General features: G+C 45.1%; 1 protein-coding gene across 6 annotated transcripts in view; it reads right to left on the reverse strand.

The window, feature by feature from the left end:
- MYT1 (myelin transcription factor 1) overlaps positions 1-19,237 on the reverse strand; it is a 111,561-nt gene that overhangs the window by 63,517 nt on the left and 28,807 nt on the right. For 5 of the 6 annotated variants that reach the window (XM_050918718.1, XM_050918716.1, XM_050918717.1 and 2 more), the window contains exon 2: positions 8,492-8,592. The exons of the other annotated variant lie outside the window; for it this stretch is intronic. The gene's annotated coding sequence lies outside the window, so the exon portion shown is untranslated. The remainder of the gene's footprint in view (positions 1-8,491; positions 8,593-19,237) is intronic. 6 annotated transcript variants of the gene reach the window in all.

The raw sequence follows: 19,237 nt of genomic DNA on the forward strand, positions 1-19,237 counted from the left end.
AAGTGTAATGGGCGCTGCTTGCAAACTGCTAACTCCTACTGATGGAGCTAACAGCTGTGGTATTCCTTTTTCCAGAGCACCGTGCCATTTGCAACGTATCGACTTTTTTTTTTTTTTAAAAAGGACAACAGGAAACACTTCTTTGCTTTGGTGTGAAGAGCTTCAATTTAAAGGGAATGAAATACAGAGGGACAAAAATTCAGGTCTTAATCCTGCTCTTTTGGGGAAGATAGACTGGAAAGTGAGCCTGGAGCCTAGATAGCTTGTTCATAACTGTGCCAGTTAAGCACTGCTAGTGCCCAGAAATTGGTACCCTCATACACAGTATATGCAATGTACTTATGCTCCTAATCACTCAGAAAGCCAGTCACCAATTAACCCATTCTTGTTAGCAAACTCAGAAGATAGGCCATGGATTAAGTCACCATGGAGACTGAACTACCAACCCTCTCTTTGAGATGGAAGAAGTATGCACTGCGGCCCATATTTTCAAACAACCTTTTGCATAAAGTGCAGGAGGGACTTCTGGGTCTTTGCTCTTTTGCAGACACGCAGTGGCTTCAATTCTCAAAGGAGAACGCACACATCACTGACACAGGATGAAAAATAGACCAGAACTCTGAATGGCCAGGGCTGGAGCATGCATAAAGTGTCTGGGTGCAAATGCATCCCACTGGGACTTGGAAGAGAGGTTTGGCAAACCACCCAGCTTTCCTGCCCACATACAGCACCGTTGGCACCACTGCTTTTGCAGCTACTACAAGAAACAACAGTATAGAGCTTGGAATGACCATCACATGACCACATGTGGAAAAGGCAGAGGGATATTGACAGTTTGACCTACTGGTGTTGCAAGTACTGGAATGAGGAAGTATTTAATGGGCTGGCTGGATCAGCTGGCTTTGCAATGTATCCTTTTCACATTTTCTCATGGATAAGACCCTCCATTTCTTGATAAGAGGTTTACATGGCTACAGCACTGGGGAACTCATCAAAATAGGATAAATAGACTTTTTGAGCTTGTCAGTAAGATTTGCTGTGGGCATTGGGAGCAGTAATGAGTTAGGGTGTGGCTTGCATTAACAATCCCATATGTCAACTACCTACCTATTTAACATGTTTTGTCAAGTGGAGTTAAAACTTTCTAAATTCTGTATATTCTAGCCCAATATTTTACATTAGACACATACTATTGTGGAGTAACATGGTTTCAAATCCTAGGGGAGCAGTGGAATTGTGCAAGTAACAGATTTTCGGTGCATTAGCTGCACCAAAAATAACCAAACAAAAAGTAACTGTGGGTCAACTCACAATGACTATTTTATTTGCAAAACGACAGTCAAAAAGTCCAACAAAACAGTCCATTCAAAATGAACCATTTAGTTTAGGGGGGTATTACTTTCAGATTATGCAAAATTCAAAACAAAAAGGGCATTTGGAATCAAAATAGCAAAACATTTCATATAGAAATGGTCAAAATGAAAAATTTCGATTCTTTTTTGAAATGTTTAATTCCCCCCCATGCCCTTTCCCCCCCCCCAAAACAATTTGGCGACTTGGTGAAATGTTTTGATCAATCTGAATATGCATTATTTAGTGAAAAAAAAGATGTCTTACAAATGTCAGCCAGCTCTCGTCAGTGCTAGCATTGGCTTGGAAGGAGAATTCTCTTGCTCTCTTCTCCATCTGTAAAACCCACCAGTATTTTCATATCATTGGCTTCTCTCTGCTCAAGTCAGATAAAAACATCACCTTCTGACTTCCAATTCTAGCTTACAAGCACGAACTTGATATATTCCTCTGCTTTATACTGGGGATGCAACACACGTGAGTTTTAACGTATGTGGGGGAAGGAGACATAGCCGCATGGCATGTGCCTTTCCCCTGAGCCCACGAAAGCCCCTTTAAATGGTTACTGGATTCTCAGGGGGCCTGTTGGTGGAGTGCTGAAAGGAGAGAGCCTCTATATGGCACACTGCCCTCCTAATTTGATGGATTTCCAATAGCACGCTCAGATGGAGGCTAATAGTTCTGGAAGACATGCACGCACAGGCATGCACTTTTGAAACGGTGGGGCTGTCTGAAATAAAGTTCTGCCCATACCCAGAGCCCATAAAGCAGCATGGAACGAGAGTCATGCAAACACAAACATCTGTCAGGTTTTTAAAGATCATTAGACTAGAAAATAAACCGTTTTTTCTTGGGTGACATTTCCCAGCAAGGTGCAAAAAGACAAGGAAATGTTCTCCTTTGAGCCCTCTTATACCTTTCTCTGGTGGCTTAAGCTGACGGTACCAACTGTGAACATCCTGAGATCTCAGTGTTGTCAGGCTCACGTGCATGAGGCTTATACGAAACCACTGTCCTTTAGTTTTTGCCTCGTCAATGAGAAGTCTTCTAGACAGATCATTTTAACATGAAATTTCAGGTCATATAGAGCATGTTGGCAGTCCTGGAGACTGACAGGGTATTTCCATTTGGTTTCTCACTAGTGTTCTAAATAACCCAGCTGGAAAGCTACCTAGATTTGTATTATTATTATTTTAACTTAGACTGAAAAAACAGAACCATCTCCCTTGCCCCTCGATGAAAACCGCTGGGCATTTCCCTGCACTGCAACAATTTTTTATGCTGGATCTCTGTAATGATGTAACGCGGCTCTGATGATCTGAATACTGCACTACACTAAAGAACTACAGAATGCTAACCCCACAGTATTAGCTCAATAGCGTATTCATAATACTACAAGGACACTACAAAACTAGCTACCTACCTTCGAATTTTATAGGGGCACCTATTATCATAATATACGAGCAACTTCCATGTAAAATCAACACCAATAGCAAAGTCCCTAGTGGATTTACTATCCCAGTGCTATGTGACAGTACAGCCTTGTGGATAGGGTACTGGGACCGGATGTCAAAGAAACCTGGGCTCTCTCCCAAACTCTGCCATTCACTGACTGTCTGTGTAACTTTGAGTAAGTCACTTCTCCTCTGTTTCCCCTTCCATCCTGGGTCTATTCCGTCTGCAAACTTTTAGGAGTAGGACCTATCCCTTACTATGTGTTTATACAGATCCTAGGACAACAAACCCCTTGGCACTTCCCTAAGCTGAATAATGCTAATAACATCTTAATACTATAGGGTCAAATCACGAGGCCCTAACTCAGATAAACTTGGGAGTTTTGCTTGAGTGAGGTACAAATCAAAACTGATAGTAAACAAACACATACATTAATAGTATACGAGTATAATAATTAAAACACTACTCTAGTGCTATAATAATAATGATACAATATAGATCTGAAGCTTAATTTGATGAAATATTTATGGGTTTGTTTTGTTTTTTTTAAACACCCACATTTCTCTTCCAATGAAACAGTCACCAAATGTTTGTTGGTGCTAACAGAAGTATTAAATACGATTTGAACTTGTTTAAGCTCATGCTCCATCTCTTGTTCTTTAAGATATCCAAGTGTGACTGCCTTTGTACACCTCTCAACCACTCATGGGGTGGAGCCCCTGTCGTAGCTTTGACAGCTTTATGCAAATATATCATTAAGGGCCATGCTGAAATTCCCCAAGGTCAGCGTTAATACTTTATGTATATTCTAGCGCTCTGCAGAGCTTGGAAGGAATAAACCCACTTAGAAAGCACTCATTTTGACAAAGAGGGGTGGGGATTCTGAACGGAATAGTGATTTTAAATGGAAAGAAAAAGCAAAACACAAAACAAAGTTCCCATGACTGTTCATTCGTAGGTATATACAAATTCCACTGACAAGGACCTAGGTCTCATCTACAGACAGAAAAGGAAGTTTTCACTTTAGTTTTTTAAAAAAATAACTGAAACCAGCCTAGCAAAAGCTGAGAAGGAAAATGATACAAGAAACATCATGTTTCTCCAGCAACACGGACTGAATAATAATTCTTGGTCCGAAGTTTTCAGTTCTTCCCCCGTCCCTACCCCAAAAGGCCATTTGGCAGTTCCCTCAAAGAGGAGGTAGTAATATTACACCCAACTTTAACCCAGCTGTGGAGGGGAGCAAGGGGGAGTAAGTAGCCTCACCCGATCAGGTGTTACATATCTCAAGTCTTCAGTGCAGCGAACCCCTGTGCAGCTGCTGTTCCCCACTGTGCCTCCTTAAGCATGTGGGTGGGGTGGGCAAGTCCCTTCACTCCTCCAGGTGAGCAGTGGAACAGCCTGGAGATGAGAGAGCTGCATCTCCGCAGTAAGCAGTGCGATATTCCCCACGTCTCCACCTGGACAGGAGCGCTCTGGAGAAGCCGTGCTTCCCAGACCCTGCCTGCCAGGGTCATGCAGATTGCCCGCTACTCCATCCCCAGGCCACAATCCAGCCCTTGGTAAGCCAGCACAGATCCTATTTAGGAAGGAGAGAGCCAGGCTGCTTTCTCACATAAGTGCCACATCCTCCAGGAGAGCCCTTAGAAGATTAAATCACTGATCAACCCACACAAGTGGTTAATAGATTGGCGCTTTTACATTACATAAGTCATTACAATTGGGCTAAGATAATTTATTAGTTGCAAAACATTGCTTACTAGATAGCAGGATGGTTTAATTAGCACCTTCATTAAGCTCTATTAATGTATCGCCTGCTCCTTCAAAAGCAGCCGGCACTAGTGTGCACATGTCCCCCCCCGGCCCAAGAGGTGGCACTATCACAGGGCCCCAGGCCAGGACAAGCCCCCTCCAAGAGCAGGCATATGCTCCTTTGAAGATCTGGGCCTGTCTCCCAAAGTAGGTTGAATGGAGGAGAGCAAGCTTGGTCGTGCAGATAACTAACACACGCAGCATCTGGCAGGAAGAGTTCTTGGGGCAGCTCAGCACCAGGCACCATCAAGCCCTTAGTATTTGCCTCCTGACGTTTTCAGTGTGAGTCAACTAGAACAGGGATAGCTAGAGAGTCAGTTATCTGCCCTATGGCTTTCTGACTGCTGGGGAATTAGCTCTGCATCTGGGAATCAACAATGCACCTGGAACAAGTGTGCAACCACCAGGATAAGGCTCAAGGGACCCGATTCTGATTTCACTTTTGTCCTCCCCACCCCCACACCAGGGATCACTCCTTTCCCTTCAATGCAGTTACCCCTGGTCCAAGTGAGATCAAAAGGTGGCCCAGTGACGTTACATCAACCAAAAGTTTAAAGATCAGACTCTAAGAACCTCCCTTCCCACTCCCCCAAAAGTATTTTTTCCAGCAAACATTCCAGGAAATGAAAATGACTTTGGCACCATGGGCCCACTGTAGCTTTTAATTAAAAGGGGGAAAAAGTGTGTGTGGGAGAAATTAGCTTAAAGCCCCCTCTACTTTTAAAAAGCAGAATGTATCTCCAAGCCTGCACATCAGCCCTGTAGCTCCCAGCTGTTATTTTGTAACCACACTCAGAGGTTGGTTTCCCCCCTCCCTCTTCTTCCCCTCTTGAGTCCTCCCTGCTGCTTGATTTAAATCCTCCTGACATTCCACCATTGTGAGTCTCCTTCGCAGCTGAATAAACTAGCAGTTGCTTTTTGCTCCCTTGCTGCTTTAGAGAAAGGACACCCCACGTGGATTTCTCCGGCTTCAAGTCTTGGGAGGATTTCTCCTTGACATCTCTATGTGTAAGATTGCAGCTCATACCAACCCCCAAATTAAAAATTACAGCTGGATAACAAACATTCTAATGAAGCTGTTCTGTCAATTTTCATCTGCTAAAACTTACGGCACAAATGAAACATTTACCAAATGCTAATGCTTTGTAGCAAGGGCAGAACATGAGGGAAAACAGACCAGAAAAGCTGCTACATGGCATCACATCTGACATAGCCAGAGCTGTATCATCTGCATTCACAGGGCTGACATTTAGGCATTAGGCCAAGGTAATTTCTTATGTGGTAGCTTAGGTTTACATATTGTTTCCTACTGAAAGTGCTACAACATGCAATCCAAAACACTTCATCCTCCCAGGGCTCTGAGTGGTTTAGGATGTACAAATAAGTCTCTCATCCTTAAAAGGGAAACAGCAGTTCTTCAACATCATTGTTTTCAAGCTCTGTAATAAGCTGGCATTTTCATAAGGTCTCCCCCACTCCCATATAGTACAAGCTCAGGAAATTGTCACAGTGCTGCTGCATGTCCCTCCCCAAAATGCCACCAGGTTTAGTGCCAGGAGGTTATGCCAAAGTATGGGTTCTGATGGGTCTCTTCATGTAATCTCTATCAGCCATCATCCACACAAATTTCCTGCTATTCAGCACTCTGTTCACCTGGCATTCAAGATCGTAAAAGGATTAAGAGGTGGGGAAGGGGAGAAGGAGAGAGATTATTTTCCCTATGCAGTGCCAGGGCCCAGGACAATTATGAACTGTGGTTTCCAGACGGATGGGCTCAGCTGGATCTGTTTAAAGAGTAACTCTACCCATCACTCTTCTGATATCTCATTTCAAACCTGTAAAAACCCACCACACAACACATTGTCCTTCTCCGCTGCACCGTTCTATGGACTACGAATCACAACCGAACCTCAAAAAAAGATGTTATATATATATATGCATAAACACATACATGAAATCTAACACGTTATCCCAGTCCAAACTATGATATCCTACTGGGCTTCCATAAGGTTTATGTAGCTGTGTAACAGTATATGGATACTTCATTGCATTGATTGTGCAGAGATATATCTTTAAAAATGTTCCTAACCTGACTTCAGATGTGTGATATATAGGGGAAAGCTGTCTGAAAAGCTGGCAATCCTTTTAGTAAAGGTTATCTTAGATTTAATAATATAAGAACAGAACCTGCAAACTGTTGCTTAGGGGAGCAGTTCTTACCAATGCAAGGATTGGTCCAATGATCAGGGGCTTGCAGGATCAGGTCCAAATTTGCACAGGTATGTGCCTACGTGTGTCCAGGCCCAACCTGTGCACACACACACAGTGTAACTGTTCACGGGCATGGGCAGGTCAGCACATACAGTCCTCAAAGGGACTGCTCCATGCAACAAAAAATAAGTCCCCTCTCAGGAGGCTGCAAACTTTCAGTTTTAGTTTACTGCATCACAGGAAGGATGGGAAGAGGGGTGCTCAACCCCCACAAATGATTAAGCAGGAAGTGAAATGACTCTGTTCCATAATACTCTGGGTAAACCCATTAACCCTATGATGACCACTTCCTGACCTGCCTGTGAACCTTTGAAGTTGTGGGGTTGTATTTTTAAAATATCTACCAGTTGTCAGTCCTCAGTCAAACTCCTGAGTCCTAATCCCAGTGCTAAGACTTATCCTGTGGCCATGGGCAAATCCCTTCACCTTTCCACCTCGTTTTCCCCGTTGGCAAAATGGAGATAAACAACACACCACAACTAGGGTGTTGTGACAATCAGTGAATATTTGCTTTGCAAATGCTGAATGATAAGTATTATTAGGAATATTTTTTTTAATCCTTGTTTTAGTCACACACCACAATCTTATTAAATCCAAAGAAAGTGCTTATCTGGCAGGTCCAGTATCAAAGTCATAATGAACTCGTTTTAAATATAGCAACGTCTGCTTACTCTGCTTTCTCAGGGCATGAGCATTCCGGACAGCACTTGCCATTAGCTCACAATTTGCTAAGCAGAGAAGGTTTTTCTGCAGATAGGTTTAATTTTCGATCTGGGAGAAATAAATGAACATCAGTTACAGGGTGATTTCTCAGCTATTCGAATGGACTGATAGTCCATCACATGATGATGTTTTGTTATCAAGACAATTCTTGGTAGGGCCAAAGAGAAAGCAGGAAGTGTCATTTGTATAGTGAGCAGCTCAGTTTTATGTTGAATTAAAGCTTTTGAATCTGCCATGAGTTTTGACACTGTTTCACAGGGTCACAGCTGCGACGCTTTTCCCTAAAAGAGCTGCTGTGTTGAGAACATCAGAGTTGCTTTCCTCTCCCTCATACCTCTAACAGGCTGGGTTCATGAATGAATGACCCATTTATCTCCTTCTAAAGCTTTGAGGTTTCACCTGGTGTACAAGGGGCTTCTTCCAATGAGCCTGTGTCTTAGAGAAAGAGCCTTTTTAATCAGAGATGGGCCTTACCCAGATCTCCAGACCCAAGCATACCCAAACGATGGGTCGTGGGGAAGGAAAGGATTGAAAAAATTCCAGACATGGATCTGGATCCAAATTTTACAGCTGGAAGGCTTCTCTCCTTTTATACCTGGTGTCTGGGGTTCATGATGGGTCGGCACTTCTGCTAATTTCTGCTTCGGAGACAATTCACTTTGGGTTCTGTCTGCACCAGCAGAACCCACAGCCTCCATAGAGCCTAAAACAGTGCATGGGCCTTTGTGCAGGGTGTGTGTGTTTCATCTTTTTATGCTGCAGGGAAGGTCAGGTAATACGATTCTCTAATGGTGCCGTCTACAGTCCCACAAAGCAAGGGGAATAGGACTTCTAGGCTGCTTTGCTGCTAGGCTCTGGCAAGGTTGCCCTGCCTGCTCACCTTGATGTGTCTGCTGTGTAGGCTTTTTGCTGTCTCACAACTGCTGAGCTTTTCTCCACGCGTCCACCTTTGATTCAGCAGCTCGCCCCGGAACTCATTTTCTGAAGGGTTAAGAGAAATACAGTGTCAGGAAACAAAACCAGTCCTGTGGCCACTGGCCATGCCACTTCAGCAGAGCCATCAGGACTGAGAAAGAGGAACTGTAGTTATTATTTGTATGGTGGTAGCGCCTTGGAGCCCAGTCACTGGACTGGGACCCCAATGTGCTTGGTGCTGTACTTTTCTAGAACATAAAGATGGCTCCTCCCCTTAAGGGCTTACATGCTACTGGCTTCTAGCACCAAGACACTACCTGCATCCTCTTGGCACTCGACAGTGGGAATGACATCCCAGAACTGGCAAAGCAGAATTTCCTTCCCTGTGACTACAGCTTGACACATGGTAGAGAGAGAGAACCAACAAACAGCTAGACAACTGTAAACCAGCCTACTACAATTGCCTCAGCATTTCGCTGCCCAGGCACAAAGACAGGAAAAAAACAATTTATGTTTACCACCAACAAATAATTTTCCTTGTGTTGGGTTGCTGGGCAAAGAGGATGTTGGAAATGGTGTTTTACATGCTGCTATTCCCTGGTGACATGTTTCATTGTATACATTAGGCCCACCTCTTAACTTGAAGGTTTCTTGTTGGGTTTGTTGCTGTCACTGGTCTCGCATTCATAAAAAGTTTTGATCGAGCATTTATCCTCCTCCAAAGCATTATGGTTAATTGCTAAGACTTGGCCCCTCAGGGCGAGATCAGTCCAATCATGGAGCAACCCCGGTACACAAGGATCGTCCCCAACCTGCATGGAGGGAGGGGGGTGGCCTAGCATGGCTCAGTCCCTCCACCTTCTGAATCCACAGAGACCTTGGTGGGCCTGGTGTTAGTGCCAGGGGAGAGGGTGGAGATCGGGTGGATACATGTAGCCTTGTAGAGCTTGGTCAGAAGAGATTATACTGCCTGGGAATGTCTGATCCTTGCCATCGAGCCCACCACAACTGGGAGCCAACACCAGGGGGGGGTCACCGGCAGTGCTGGAGTGGCAGCCTTGATGCATGCCAGGGCTAGTACAGAGGCACAGAGCATCCAGGCAGATGGCCTTGGTTTCTAAGGATACAGGAAGAGCTACTGGGTTTGTGGGTGGGCCCTGGGGCCTTCTCTTATAGCATAGGGGCAACTCCTCCCCTATCAGGGCAGTGGAGGGAGATGTTCTGCAAGGGGGTCCTCATGGAGATTTGCTGGCCTAGAGTCCGCCATCCCTTTCCACAATGAAACCCCTGGGAGATCAGCCCTAACTTCTTAATCCGGTAAAATGCTCATTGATGTCAAAGGGAGTTTGGCACGAATGAAGATTGAGTAAGGACATCAAGATATGGTCCTAAGGATGGTCCATCAGGTCCAGAAATATAAGACCTCCCAGCCCTGAGCCTGGAGCCAAACTTGGACTATACTTTGACTGTTCTGAAATTCAGCCTTTATGTTTCCAGGATTTTGGGGGGGATTTTTGGTACCGTTCTGCTGTAGCTTCCAAGCTGGGACCAGTCCACACAACTCCAGGGGAACATTCTCACAGCATTTCAAGTGATCAAAAGTAGGGCAGGTCTGAAAATAAGCACATTTTTCGCCAAAGGTTTGGTGAAAAAAATGACCCTGATTTGTAGTGGGCGTGGGGTGATTCAAATTCAGAAGTTTTCAACCAACTCTGCTAGAAAGCACAGGAGATAAACCAGTCTCATGAGAGGTCAGCCCCGTCTCGCAGGCCAGAGGCTCTTGAGGGAAAATTTGGCATATTTAAACTCAAACTCAAAACTGAGCATTTGAGGTTCACCCATTCGTAGCAATTAGAGAAGACTAGCTGCGGAATTAGATGTACTATTATTTCTATTGCAGTCACACCTGGAGACCTCAGTCAGGAACAGGAGCCCATTGTGCCAGGTGCTGTACAAAACACAGAACAAAAAGATGGTCCCTGCCTCAGAGTTTATAACCTAGGTAAAGAGCACTCTGCTTCTACTCATCTCTTCAGTGGTGAATTCCACCTGTGCAAACCAACGTTAAGGATGGGAAATGGTACTTCCCACATCAGGCTGGGAAACGTAATGATGCCTTCCAGGGTGGGGCTGCTGACAAAACACACCAAAGGGTCTGTGGTATGGCTGAACCTCTGATTTCCTCTCTATGGTCTTTGAGCTCCTTCTGCCAATCCCTTTCCCCACTGACATGGATCCCGTTGAATTTTAATCCTTCACAAACATTCACACATCCGAGCAGAGAACGAGCCCATCCGCTGGACAATGCAAAGAGCCATGTGGCGTCCCTATTCTCACCCCAGGTTTCCATGACAACTGTCTTTTACAAGACCAGCACTTCGGGAGCGGGTCATTAAACCAACCCACGCTAAAAATACAAAACCAGGGCTTTCAAAGGGAAGGCTCCTGCAGACGCAGCCACTTTGGAGCGAGGGAGGACCGAGCCCACTAGCTGATGGGAGGCTGGCTGACAGCCTCCTGCTTGAATAAGGGAGGACCGGACTTACTATTGACTCCTGCATCACCTTTAGAAGAAAGAGATCTTCCCACACCCATCTAGGGCGACCAGATAGCATGTATAAAAAAATCGGGACGGGGCTGGGGGGTAATAGGTGCCTATAGAAGAAAAAGCCCCCAAAATTGGGACTGTCCCTGTAAAATCGGGACATCTGGTCACCTTACACCCACCTAGCATCAGCCTCCTGGCACTTGCAGGCATGCTGGAAAAAGGGAACCCCAGCCCCGCACCCTGCTGACATACCCGCTCACCCAGAGGCACTGCACTCCTAGAATTGGGGGGGCCTCAATACCTGAACCATGGCCCTGCCCCCTGCTCTGCCACTTCCCCAGGAGGACCCATTGGTCTCACCCCTACCCAAGCTGAGGTTCCCCCCAGCTTTACTCAGGCTGGTACATCGATGTCCCCTGCATGTTAGCACTCGAGCAGGAGGGGGCTTCATGAGGCTTCTCCCCATTCACCAGCCCAGTCCACCAGTGCTGGCCACCATTTGCCCCCCCCCCATTTCCATTTAGCTTAGTCCCTTTGCTTTCTCCTTGTTTCACCCCCATTTTAGAGTGGATTTGGTTCTTATGAGGGACTCACAGCATTGACTAGAGGCGGGGACAGCACAGCTCCATGTAAACCTTCCCCACACATGGCTGTGCCGTGCCATATGTCCCAGTTCGGGCCTGCAGCACCCATAATATTCCATCCCTGGCTCAGGCCCGCTTCACAACCCTGCCACGAAACCTCAGTCGGGACCTGCTATTGCTTTGCTAGTCCAGTCCTGGACCAGTCATTACCAGTTCTTTTCAGTCATGAGCTGCAAGAGCTGCTACTATTGGAGTCATAACCTGCACTTGTAATGCCATCCAGAGTGATATCATAGCCGACGCTGGACTGGGCAGGAAAGCAGTGATTGAAACATACTATTGGAAGCCTCAAGTCCACTGGGAAATGGGAGTGTGTAATTATTCCAGAACACCCAGTATCAAAGATCCTGATATAAAAGCAAAGATCAAATGGACAAAGGGCACTAGACCACAAACAGCACAATTCAACCTCCTTTTCCGTTTGTTGACAGCAGCAACATTTTTTTGTAATGCTGTTATATACCCAGTGAAATAACCCTTCGTCTGCCCTTCCCCAATACAAAGAAATTAATAAAAGGCATTTTACCATGTTCCATTACATCTGGGCTTCGCACACCCTTGGTTTCTGAACTCGAAGGTCTGAGAGCTTTCTAAAGAAAAGCAGGTAGCCCCATGGATGGCACTGGGATGCACTTGATCTCCGTTCTATGCCTGGCTCTGCTACATGACTGTGGGTACCTCACTTCTCTTATCTGTTAAATGGGTATTGCTACTTCTTTTCCTTAAAGTTCTATGGATGAAAAGTGCTAGGTAAGAACTAGTTATTACTATTATATGCATTTTAACTTGGAAAAATATCAGGGGATACCTGAAACCTGAGTAAGAGGGGCAATTTCTTGGATGTTTTTCCTTCATCTATTCTAACTTTGAATATAGGGTATGGCTACACTTTGAGCTGGAAATATCAATTTCAGCTCATGGAGACATAAATTCCAGCTCATGGAGACATTCCTGCACTAGCTCCAATCATGCCAGAGCGCTAAAACCAGAGCATAGTTGCAGCAGGATGAGTTGTGGGAGGGGCTAATTGTACCCAGTATGTAGAGTCCGAGACGCTAGGTATGTATGCAGGGCAGCCAGCCCTCCACTACTCTGTTTTTAGCGCACTAACCCGATTGCAGCTTTAGTTCAATTCCCATATCCAGCCTGAAGTGTAGATATACCCATAGATTCTGTGGGCCATGACTCCAACTGGTGTAAATTGAAATTGCTCCATTGAAATTGATGGATCTACGCCTCTTCACGCCAACTGAGGATCTGCTCCTATGTGCAAGCTGCAGCATCAGTTTATTAGGCTGCCTTCCTTTCCCTGTATTAAGTTATACCTTGTCACAATCAGATCAGAAGGGATGCCCCCAGATTTTGGCCTCAGGGCCCTGAACGTTACAGCTCACCTTGGCAAACTGTGGTTGCTTTGGGCAATTCTGCTACTATCCTTCCCCTTGAATCTTTAACTGTGATTCCCTATGGTATTTCATGCTGAATAATTTACTGCCCGTTTTCCAAGCCTTGCTCCATTTATCTCCCACCAATGTAAGAGGAATTACAAAAGAAGAAACCTGCAGATTAAAAGGAGGAAATGTGCCACGTGGAGAAGCCCTCCACTCCATACTTGAGTTCAATCGTCTCTAGGTGTTTACAGCCTCGGGAAGAGCTAATGGGATATGTTGCATTTGCTATTGCCACGGTGTGTTTCCATGTTTTCTAGGCTTGGTTATGTCTATTATTGGAGGAGAGTTTAAGTGACATCGGGGGCAGTTGGTGCCAATCCTCTACTGAAAGTCAATGGGAGTTGGTCATCTAATTCCCATTTGTGTCTCTGAAAGTCACCCTGATTATTATAGTATCAGAGGGGTAGCCCTGTTAGTCTGGATCTGTAAAAGCAGGAAAGAGTCCTGTAGCACCTTATAGACTAACAGACGTTTTGGAGCATGAGCTTTCGTGGGTGAATACCCACTTCATCGGATACATCCAATATGCTCAAATATGTCTGTTAGTCTATAAAGTGCCACAGGACTCTTTCCTGATTATTACAGTAGCCCCTAGAAGTCCCAACTGAGTTTGGAATACTGGATATTAGAATACTGAGGAAATATCTGAGCCCTTAGCAATTATCTTTGAAAAGTCATGGAAGCCAGACTGAAAAAGGGGAAATCTAGTGCCCATCTATAAAAAAGGAAATAAGGACAACGGGGAATTACAGACCAGCCAGCTTAACTTCTGTACCCAGAAAGATAATGGAGCTAATGATTAAGCAGTCAATTTGCAAACACCTAGACGATAATAAGGTGATAAGTGACAGTCAGCATGGATTTATCAAAAACATGTTGTGTCAAACCAACCTGATAGCTTTCTTTGACAGGGTAACAAGCCTTGTGGTTTGGGGGGGGGAGCTGCAGACGTGGTATATCTTAACTGTAATAAAGCTTTTGATACTGTCTCACAAGATCTTCTCATAAACAAACTAGGGAAATGCAACCTAGATAGAGCTACTATAGGGTGGGTGCAAAACTGGTTGGAAAACCATTCCCAGAGAGTAGTTATCAGTGGTTCACAGTCATGCTGGAAGGGCATAACAAGTGGTCCCACAGGGATCAGTTCTGGGTCAGTTTCTGTTCAATATCTTCATCAATGATTTAGATAATGGCATAAAGAGTACACTTATAAAGTTTGCAGATGATACCAAGCTGGGAGGGGTTGCAAGTGCTTTGAAGGATAGGATTAAAATTCAAAATGATCTGGACAAACTGGAGAAGTGGTCTGAAATAAATAGGATGAAATTCAATAGGGACAAATGCAAAGTATTCTACTTAGGAAGGAACAATCAGTAGCACACATACAAAATGGGCAATGACTGCCTAGGAAGGAGTACTGTGGAAAGGGATCTGGGGGTCATAGTGGATCACAAGCTAAATAAGAGTCAACAGTGTAATGCTGTTGTAAAAAAAGTGAACATCATTCTGGGATGTATTCGTAGGAGTGTTGTAAGCAAGACACAAGAAGTAATTTTTCCACTCTACTCCATGCTGATTATGCCTCAACTGGAGTATTGTGTCCAGGTCTGGGTGCCACATTTCAGGAAGGATGTGGACAAATTGGAGAGAATCGACAGAAGAGTGACAAAAATGATTAAAGTTCTAAAAAACATGACCTATGAGAGAAAATTGAAAAGTTTGGGTTTGTTTAGTCTGGAAAAGAGAAAAGACTGAGGGACGACATTATAACGATTTTCAAGTACGTAAAAGTTTGTTACAAGGAGGAGGGAGAAAAATTGTCCTGAGGATAGGACAAGGAGCAATGGGCTTAAATTGCAGCAAAAACTTCCTAACTGTCAAGGTAGTGATGCACTGGAATAAATTGGTGAGGGAGGCTATAGAATCTCCATCACTGGAGATTTTTAAGAGCAGGTTAGACAAACACCTGTCAGGGATGGTCTAGATAATACTTTGTCCTGCCATGAGTGCAGAGGACTGGACTAGATGACCTCTTGAGGTCCCTTCCAGTGCTATGATTCTATGAAAAGAGGAGCAAAGAAAGAGAGATGGCACAGCAAGTGGAAAAAACACAGTGGGACAGTGGAGGGAAAGGGATGGATATATAAAAACAAAGGCAAAAGTTAAATGAAAACTAAATGCCGGTCATACACCATATACAGGGCACCCAAATGTCTCAGCCTATCTCAGAGGAGCTGTGTGTCCTCCTCCACCTGACTCAGATTTCCCTTTAAACCACAAATACACGTTTTAAACTAACAATCACTCTTGGGGAAAATGGGCTTAAATTACAGAAAAAAAAAGGTTCATAGACTCAAGATGTCTTTGCAACCCCTATACGTGGCTTGAGGGGTTTGCAAAAGCCTGAGACTTATGAGTCAGACGTCCTTAAGGAGGAAAAAAGCATAGCTCCCACTCCCAACGGGCCTGCTTTGTTCACATGTGTCCAAGTTGTAGGGTAGAAATGACACAGCTGTCACCCTAGGCAACTGCCTGGGTCAATCTGACCACCTGATGCCACTATTCCCATCCACTGGCCAGTTATTGACACGTACAGGTGACTCTATCTTCACCTCCTTATACTCTTGGCCATGCCATGTGATCTAACAGTAGCAGGGAAGGGAACGGGGCCATGTGTGTTAGGAAAACACAGACACACTGACAGCCAGAAAGGTTTTGTTGGAGAGCTGCTTGTCACAATGAGTTCACTACACTCCAGCCATCTCCTTGTCCTGAATTTAGTTAGCAGGGATAACCTTGTTAACACATTCATCGGATTTCCTGTATCCCTACTGCTGATATGCATACTCCCCAGAGGGCAGCAGCTTGCACCGTCCCTCACCCCCAAACCCTGGATTCAGCAGAATCACAACTCACATGGTTACAGTTGCAAGGTGTGGAAGGAGGTTCCTCCTACACCTAGCAAATTTCCCAGAGAGGCAGCTGTTTGCAGTCTGCAGAACTATGAGCTCCAGAGATTGTCTGAGGCTAGGGTGAGTTGGAATCAGATTCAATGTCTGTGCTTTATGACCTTCCTCCCACTTCGCAGCAGCGCTGATCTCTATCAAGTTCCTTTTAAATCAGATGGACTCCCCCTTATTTTTTAAAAAGCCCAGCATTATTCCATCATGGTCCAACCCACTGCTGTGCCCCTACCTGAAGCGTTTTAACAGGGAGTGTTGTGCATGCATAGCCAAGGGCAGAATTTGGCCTACAGTATTTTGAACCATGGCCATAGAAATGTTTTGGGGGTGTTTTTGTTAAATAAAATACAGAATAAATTTCACCCAGGAATTCATCAGCTAATCCAGTTCCCTGAGATGTCCCTGAAAGTTAAACAGTAAAACTTCCCCTGTAAAAGAAGGTATTTTTATTTCATTCAGCATTTCAGGAAAAAAAACAAAAAACAAAAAAAAACAAACTTAGAATAAGCCCATAGGTCTAGGCTGCAGTGAACCAAGCGTGCTGAAAAGCTGTGCAGAGAACTCCATGAAACCTGCATTGAGTTTCTAGTTCAAAATGGACTAAGGCTGGGTTGATTTTTATAGCACACGTCTCCCTGGGGAAGCAGGAAGTGCTGAGCTGACGAAGTTAATTGCCAAATGGCATAGAGATTCTGTGATGTACAGAATTGCCAACTGAGAAATGATCTGACATGTTACCCAAACCATTTAAGGACTGATTTGGAGAGGTGCTGAGCTCACACAATTCCAAATGAAATCAGTGGCTCTTGTGGGTACTTAGCACCATTGCTAGACCATGGATGGGGGAACTGCATAATAGCCAGATTCTTATCTGCAACTCATAGGACTAATTTCCCCATCTCTGCTTTGTGCTGCCTTAGGTCATCTATCGTGTAGGGCGAGGTTCTCCTTGTGTTCCCTTAAGAGCAGTATGCATCACCACAAGATGTGTTTTCCTCCCGGCCTGGGCTCATTTTCAAACCCTGGATCTTGGCACCTCCAAAAGACTTCGAAGAAGTTCAGACCTTAACCCCAACTTCACAGCTTGGGCTCCTCTCTATTTTATAGAAATACATACCCTGTGATCACACAACATACTGCATAGTGCCAAAAAAAACACTTCTGTTTTGCTGTGGCATCATGGCTCCACTTTTCCTCCCAATCTCACTAGCTCTTCTAAATCTTTGTCTGGATCTACATAAGCAATGAAGCCTTGCAGGGGAAAGTGGAGAGAACAAGTGAGACAGCAAGGATTTGTAGCTCCCTAATTTACAGCACCTACTCAGCCCAGTTTTGAGAAGTGCAACATGCTTGCAATGGAAACCAAATTAAACAAACCTTGCCTGGCTTGGGGCATTCTTAGAGAGTCAAAACTGGTCCCAGATTCATGGAAACAGCCGGGAACCTTTGGAAGGAACCTTGGGTAGATGCATGGGATCTTGGCTAAACCCTGCAAAATTCGGGCACCCATTGGGAAACCAGGTGCATCTTAGTAGGTTCATCAGCCTGTTCTAGTGCATGTCACTAACACGGAGAAAACATGGGCACTGCAGTGCATTCTTCTCTCTATGCTCCACACATCAGTGGTGTATCAGAGTATCCTACCAAAGCCAGTACACAACTTGCTGTGGGGCTCCGCTCGAGCTTTCAGAAGCAGAGACGCTGTGATGTGTTTGTGCATTGCAGAGCTATATACAGCAACTCCTCACTTAAAGTCGTCCTGGTTAACGTTGTCTCATTGTTACATTGCTGATTAATTAGGGAACATGCTCGTTTAAAGTTGTGCAATGCTCCCTTCTAATGTCGTTTGGCAGCTGCCTGCTTTGTCCACTGCTTGCAGGAAGAGCAGCCTGTTGCAGCTAGCTGGTGGGGGCTTGGAACCAGGGTGGACCAGCAGCGCCCCCATCCCATCAGCTCCCTGCTCCCCTGAGTTCCCTGTGCTGCAGCCGCCCAGCAGGCTGCCAATTGCCAGCAGTTCAGTTGTCCCTCCCCACACGGCCATGTGCTGCTCCTGCCTTGGAGCTGCTCCCCGAGCCTCCTGCTTGCTGAGCAGGGGAGCAGGGACAAGGAGAGCTAATGTCAGGGTGTCCTCCTCCCCCATGCTCCTGCCCCCAGATTACCCCATCTCCATAGGGCCGAGTGGGGACAGGACAGGGCTCAGGAGGGAGGCAGCTTGCTGGCTGTAGCTGCTGTCTCAACTTCCTGATTTTTTTTTAAAGGCAATGTACTTAGAGTGGGGTCAGCGTACTTAAAGGGGCAATGCACATCTCTCTCTCTCTCACACACAGGGTGTGTGCCTCTCTTTCCTCTCCCTCCATTTGTGCTGCCTTGTAGAGTGTGAGGCTATGTTAACAACGTGTTAACTCTTGAGGGCTCAGCCGAGTGCTAGTTCATCATTTAGCAGTAAGGCAGTCCCTGGGAAATATCCCATCCTCTGGCTTCACCACCTCAATCAAGATTCATAATCATCATTGCTGTGTACAGTATTAAATTGTTTGTTCAAAACTTATACTGTGTGTGTGTGTGTATATATATATTAGTTTTGTCTGGTGAAAAAAATTTCCCTGGAACCTAACTCCCTCCTTTTTACATTAATTCTTATGGGGAAATTGGATTTGCTTAACATCGTTCCACTCAAAGTCACATTTTTTCAGGAACATAACGACAATGTTAAGTGAGGAGTTACTGTACAGCGTGGCAATCGGAAAATGCCTCTCTGGTTACTAGGTGAAGCATCCCTTTTACCTTCTCTCTGGAGATTTAGGATGCATTCCCTCAGCTCCCCTCAAGGGTTGCCAACCAGTGCAGAGAGGGATGAGGTGGCTCTGGACTCCATCCAGACAGCCACACAACACCCTCAGTCTGGTGTGGAGCGCACCTGGGTGAACTATTCATCCCTTGCATTACAAACACCTGTTGCTCCGCTCACCCATACTCTGTGCAGCCCTAAGCATTCACAAAATGATAGTCGGATGCTCCCCAGACTCATGAGTGGGATTTTTAAGCCAAAGAATAAAACACGAGCTGCTTCTTATTTGCCTTCTGGTTTTTGAAACTTTGGAA

This window comes from Gopherus flavomarginatus, chromosome 11, assembly GCF_025201925.1.
Source record: "Gopherus flavomarginatus isolate rGopFla2 chromosome 11, rGopFla2.mat.asm, whole genome shotgun sequence".
NCBI classification, from domain to species: domain Eukaryota; kingdom Metazoa; phylum Chordata; order Testudines; family Testudinidae; genus Gopherus; species Gopherus flavomarginatus.